Below are 5999 nucleotides of genomic sequence, written 5' to 3' on the forward strand. Positions count from 1 at the left end.
AGAGAAACACTTAGATAAAGTTCTGATTTCGCAGCAGAAACCTTGATAGCTAGAAGGCAAAGAGATACCTTATACAGAAAGAGAAATGAAAATAATTGCAAGCCAGAGGTCCTATATCCAGCAAAGCTCTCCATCAAATATCAATGGGAAATTAGATTCTTTGCAGAAAAGAAGGACATTACGGAATTTTTTAAAAAAGACCAAACCTACAAGAAATTTTAAGTGGCGTCCTACACACAGAGATGCCAAAGTAAAGTGCATGGACAGTAGAAACCAGAAACAATAGAAAAAGAAAAATTGCAAAATGGCAAAAGTAAAACTTGGCCTTACATAATCACCCTTAATGTGAATGGACTAAATGCATCAGTAAGAGAAAAAGAGTAGCAGAATAGATAAAAATAACAAAGCCCAATAATATATTGCCTACAAGGGACACATCTATAAAAGGACAAGAAAGAAAGAGTCAAAATCAAAGCCTGGGGGGAAAAAATATACCAAGCAAATGACAGCTTTAAAAAAGCAGAAGTGGCAATACTAACCTCTGATAAAATAGATTTCAGAATGAAAAACACCATCAAAGATAAGGAAGGACATTACATACTGATTAAAGGCACAATAGATCCAGAAGACATAACCTGGGTCAACATCTATTCACTAAATGATGTTGTTGTTGTTAATAGGTGCCATGCATGAGTCATAGATGACCCCATGAACAAAAGGCCTGAGCACTGTTGGTACATAGAGTTTCTAGAGACAAACCATTTCGGAAGTGGATGCTGCTCCTGCTTCCAGGCTTGTTTTAGTCGGGAAGCTCCAGACAACACTGTCCACCAAATGATAGAACTGTAAAATATATAAAACAACAGTTAACCAAATTAAAGAGAGAAATAGGCAGCACCATACTAGTGGTAGGAGATTTCAACACACCACTATCACTAAAAGGTAAGTCAACTCAAAAGAAACTCAACAAAGATGCAGAAAATCTAAACCAACTCGAACTTGTGGATGTATTCAAAGTACTGTACCCAATTAAACCTCAATTCACTTTCTTCTCCAGTGCACTTGGTAAATTATCCAGAATGGATGATATATTAAGGCACAGAGCAAGCCTCAAAAAATTAAAAATCATTGAAATAATACAAAGTATTTTCTCAGACCACAGTGTCATACTAGAATTTAACCACAGATGAGTAAAGCTTACAAAACCACCCATGTGGAAACTAATCAACTCTCTGATAAAATATGAGAATAAAATTAAAACGTTCATTGAAACAAATGATAATGAAAATACAATTTACCAAAACCTCTGGGACAAAGCTAAAGTAGTCTTCAGAGGACAGTTCATAGCAACGGACACACATTCAAAAAAGGAAGATAGAAGAAGAATCAATGATCTAGCTCAACACCTTTAGCAAATAGAAAAATATCAACAAACTAATCCTACAACCTCTAGAAGAAAAGAAAATATAAGGACAAGAGCTGAAGTGAATGAGATAGAAAAGAGAAAAACAGTTGAAATCATCAATAAGACCAGGAGCTGGTAACTATTGGCAAATTTAACAAAAGAAGAAAAAAAAAAGACTCAGATAACTCAATTAAGAAATGACAGAGGTGATATCATAACAGAACCAGAGGAAATTAAATTGATAATATCAGAAAACTATGAAAATCTATACATTGATAAGTTCAAAAACCTGGAGAAAATGGATAAATTTCTTGCAATGTATCCTCTCCCCAGACTGACAAGGACAAATTCAGAACACTTGAACAGACCGATAAAAACAAGAAAAAGAAAAGGTTGTAAAAGATTGAAAGGGAAATTATCAAATTTATTTGGAGAAGCCAAGAGACCCCAAATAAACAAAACACTTCTGAGAAACAAAAATGAGGTTGGAGGCATAGGACTCCCTGACCTCAAAACCTACTACACAGCAATAGTAACAAAAACAGCATAGTACTGTTACAATGACAGGCACATAGATTAATGGAACAAAATTGAGAACTCAGAAATAGACTTAGCTATCTATGGTCAAGGGATATTTGATAAGGAAACCAAAGTTATCAAATGGGAAAATGATAACCTCTTCAACAAATGGTGCTGGCAAAATTACTTATACCTGCAGAAAGCTGAAACAGAATCCACATCTAAAACCATACACAAAAATCAACTCAAGGTGGATGAGAGACCTGGGAGTAAAGGCCAAAACCACAACTTTCATAACAGACTACTGGAAAAAAGCTTAAAAGTGCTAGTCCAAGGTATAAAGAAACTGTTACATACAACCAGAAATGCACAATTTGAAGATGATAAAATTGACCTTCTAAAGATTAAATCCCTGTATGCATCAAAAGAATTTAATGAAATAACATTTGAGCCAAAGCCTATGGTGATGAAGGCAGAAGTTCAAGCTGCTTTGAAGGAAATAGCAAAAAAAATAAGGCCTCCGGAATACATGGTATACCAAATGACATATTTCAGCTAACAGATGCTGCCCTGGATGTGCTCACCAAGTTGTGCCAAGAAATCTGGAGAACAACCACCTGGCCAACTGACTGGAAGAGGTCTATATTTGTTCCCATCCCAAAGAAGGGCGACCCAACTGAGTGTGGGAACTACAGAACAATATCATTGATTTCACATGCAAGCAAGATTCTACTGAAGATTATCCAAAAGCGACTGGAACAGCACATATTGTGATGGGAAAGTCTGCGGTTAGGGACCTCCCTAAAGTACTCAAGAGCAACAGTGTCTCTCTGGAGACTAAGGTTCGCCTGATATAGGCCATGGTTTTTGCAATAACTTGTTATGCATCAGAGAGTTGGACAATGACTAGGGAGGATAGAAGGAGAATTGACGCCTTTGAGCTGTGGTGCTGGAGAAGAGTATTGAATGTACCATGGACTGCCAAGAAAACAAACAGATTCATCCTAGAGAGTGTTAAACCAAGCTGCTTCTTGGGGGCAAGGATTCTGGGGCTTTGCCTGACATATTTTAGACATGTTGTAAGGAGAGACAGGTCTTTAGAGAGGGACATCATCCTGGGTAGAGTGGAGGGACAGAGCAGGAGGGGAAGACCCTCTATGAGGTGGATTGATTCAGTGACTGGGGTAATCCGGATGGGTGTTTCAGAGGCAATGAGATTGGCACAGGATAGAGCAGGGTTTAGGGCTGTTGTGCATAGGGTCGTTATGAGTCACAAACGACTCGAGGGCACATAAGAACAACAACAACAACATGCATCAAAACATTTTTTTTCCAACAGGGTGAAATGAAAACCTACCTAGTGGGAACAAACATTTGATAATACTATCTCAGACAAAAAAGTCCTATAACAAAAATTTACAGAATACTCCTGGGCCTCCACAAGAAAAAGATTGATAATCCAATTGCATATTGGGCAAAAGACATAAAGAATCTTTACAGTGGAAGATGTTGAAATGGCAAAGATATACAGAAAGTCTCAAAATCACTGGAAACAAGAGACCTGTAAATCAAAAGCAAAGTAAGATACACTCTCACTCCAGTAACTGTGGCAAAGTTTAATAGGGCAGCAAGTAATAAATGTTGGAGAGGATGTGATGAGAAAGGAACTCTTATGCATTGTTGGTGGGATTGTACAACCATTGTGGAAGAAAGTTTGACATTTCCTCAAAAAGCTGAACATAGAAGTTCCATATGACCCAGCTATTCCACTACTTGGAATATATCTTGAGAAAATGAGAACCAAGGCACAAACAGAGATTTATACAATACTATTCGTAGTAGCATTGTTTACCATTGTAAGAACAGAGAAACAACCCAAATGTCCAACCACAAAAGAATGGACTGAGAAATTATGGTACATTCACACAATGGAATACTATGCAGCATGCAGGAGCACTGAATTTGTAAATTATTACCTAACTTGTAAAAGATTGGATAGCATTATGCTGAGTGAACTCAGTCCAACAAAGATAAATATTGCATAAAACTATCATTGTAGAATAAGTATAAGGATCCAAGAGGGGTGAGAGAGGTTAGAAGCAGAGAGATGAGGATGTGTAGGAGGAGGGAGCTTCATTATGAGGTTGTACAATTTGTTGGGTGAGGGAATGAATGGAATATAAAGAATTTGTTCTTGAAAACAATGTATTCAGAATTTTGTAAATAAACTAGTAGAAAATTAAAACAAAACCAAAATAATTTTTCTGCGTGTTGTGTAGTGTTCCATCAGGTGAATGTACTATAATTTATCAATCCAATTGACTGTAGTTAGTTAGACACTTGGGCATCAGAAAGTTGGGTAATGACTAGGGATAATAGAAAGAGAATTGTTGCCTTTGAGCTATGGTACTGAAGAAGAGTATAGAATACCCATGGACTGCTAGGAGAGCAAACAGGTTCATCCTGGAGAGAGTGAAGTCATGGTACTCCTTTGAGGCAAGGATTCTGACGTAATTTGGGCATGTGGCAAGGAGGGACAAGTCCTTGGAGAGGGGCATCATGTTTTTAAGTGTGGAGGGATAACACAAGTGTAGAATATCCTCGATAAGATGGATTGACTCAATGGCTGGAGCAGTGTGGGCCGGTGTTTCAGAGACAGTAAGTTTGGCTCAGTATTTAGCAGAGTTCAGATCTATTGTACATAGCATAGCTATGAGTCACAGGTGATTTGATGGCATATAATAACAACAAAACCATGTTCTTATGATGTTGAATAATGTTGCTATAAATATTGGTGTACAAGTCTCTATTTGTGCCTCAGTCTCATTTTCTTGGGTGATATTCCCATCAGTGGAATAGCTTGGTCATATGGAATTTTTATTTTCATTTTTTTGAGGAAACACCAAACTACCTTTCAAATTGGTTGTATCGTTGTACAAACACACCAACAGTGTAAAAGAGTTCCCATCTCGCCACATCCTCTCCAACATTTATTAATTGCTGTCCTGTTAAATTTTGCCACTGCTACTGGAGCGAGATAGTATCTTATTGTGGTTCTGATTTTCATCTCTCTAATTGCCAGTGATTTTGAGCATTTTTAATGTAAGATACTCAACCTTATTTTTTATTAGTAGCCATTTATTTAATTTCTAATCTTTAAATTGTTGTTGTTGTTGCTGTTACATGTCATTGAGTTGCTTGCAACCCATAGCAATCCTATGTACAACAGCCCTGAAACCAACTCTATCCTGTGCCAACCTTATTGTCTCTGACACACCTACTCTCATTTTGAGCTTTTCTTTATGTGTCTGTTGGCATCCTATTATCTTCCTCTGTGAATATTCTTTTCATGTCTTTTGCCTATTTTGTAATTGTTCTATCAGTATTTTTCTTATGGAGGCCCTGTAGGATTCTGTTTTAATATAAGACCCTTGTCTGAAATGCCATTGCCAAGTGTTTTTTAACATTCAGTAGGTTTTCTTTTCACTTTTTTTGGAAAAAGTTTTCATGCATACCTAACAGTAAAGTTACAAACTGGGACCAAGCTTAGAAGGCCTTGTCTATGGTAGAAAGGGGCTGCCAATTATAGCAAAAAATGCACAATCTGGAGAGGACAAAATTGATGAATGGGACCTTCTAGGACCTTCTAAAGAAATTAATTTTTATGTTTACTTTGTGATCTAATGTGCCTTTGGTATGAAATTTGACCATCGATCACAGCATAAGGGAATTCAGGTGGTCCAGTGATAAGAAGTTGCACTACAACCCAAAAGATACATGGTTCAAATCCACCAGCTACAAAGTGGGGGAAAGATGGGCAAACTCCTCATATGTGATTTGCTGCCTCTGAAAACCTTCTGATGTATCAGCTATTAGTTAGTTCCAACTCAGTGGCACACAAAACCAACATCACAGCATTATTGTACTTTACTTTGTGATAATGGTAACATTTATAAGTGTCATTACATTTCCCCCTATTTATTTCTTACTTCTCTTTATTCAAACCATTTATCTGGTTACTCTAAAACATTACTTCTGAAATAACTTGCAATTTGATTTAAAATAAGAACGAATG

This window comes from Elephantulus edwardii, unplaced genomic scaffold (genome assembly GCF_000299155.1).
Source record: "Elephantulus edwardii isolate Elephantulus edwardi_28Jun2011 unplaced genomic scaffold, EleEdw1.0 scaffold00295, whole genome shotgun sequence".
In the NCBI taxonomy this organism is placed as follows: Eukaryota; Metazoa; Chordata; class Mammalia; order Macroscelidea; family Macroscelididae; genus Elephantulus; species Elephantulus edwardii.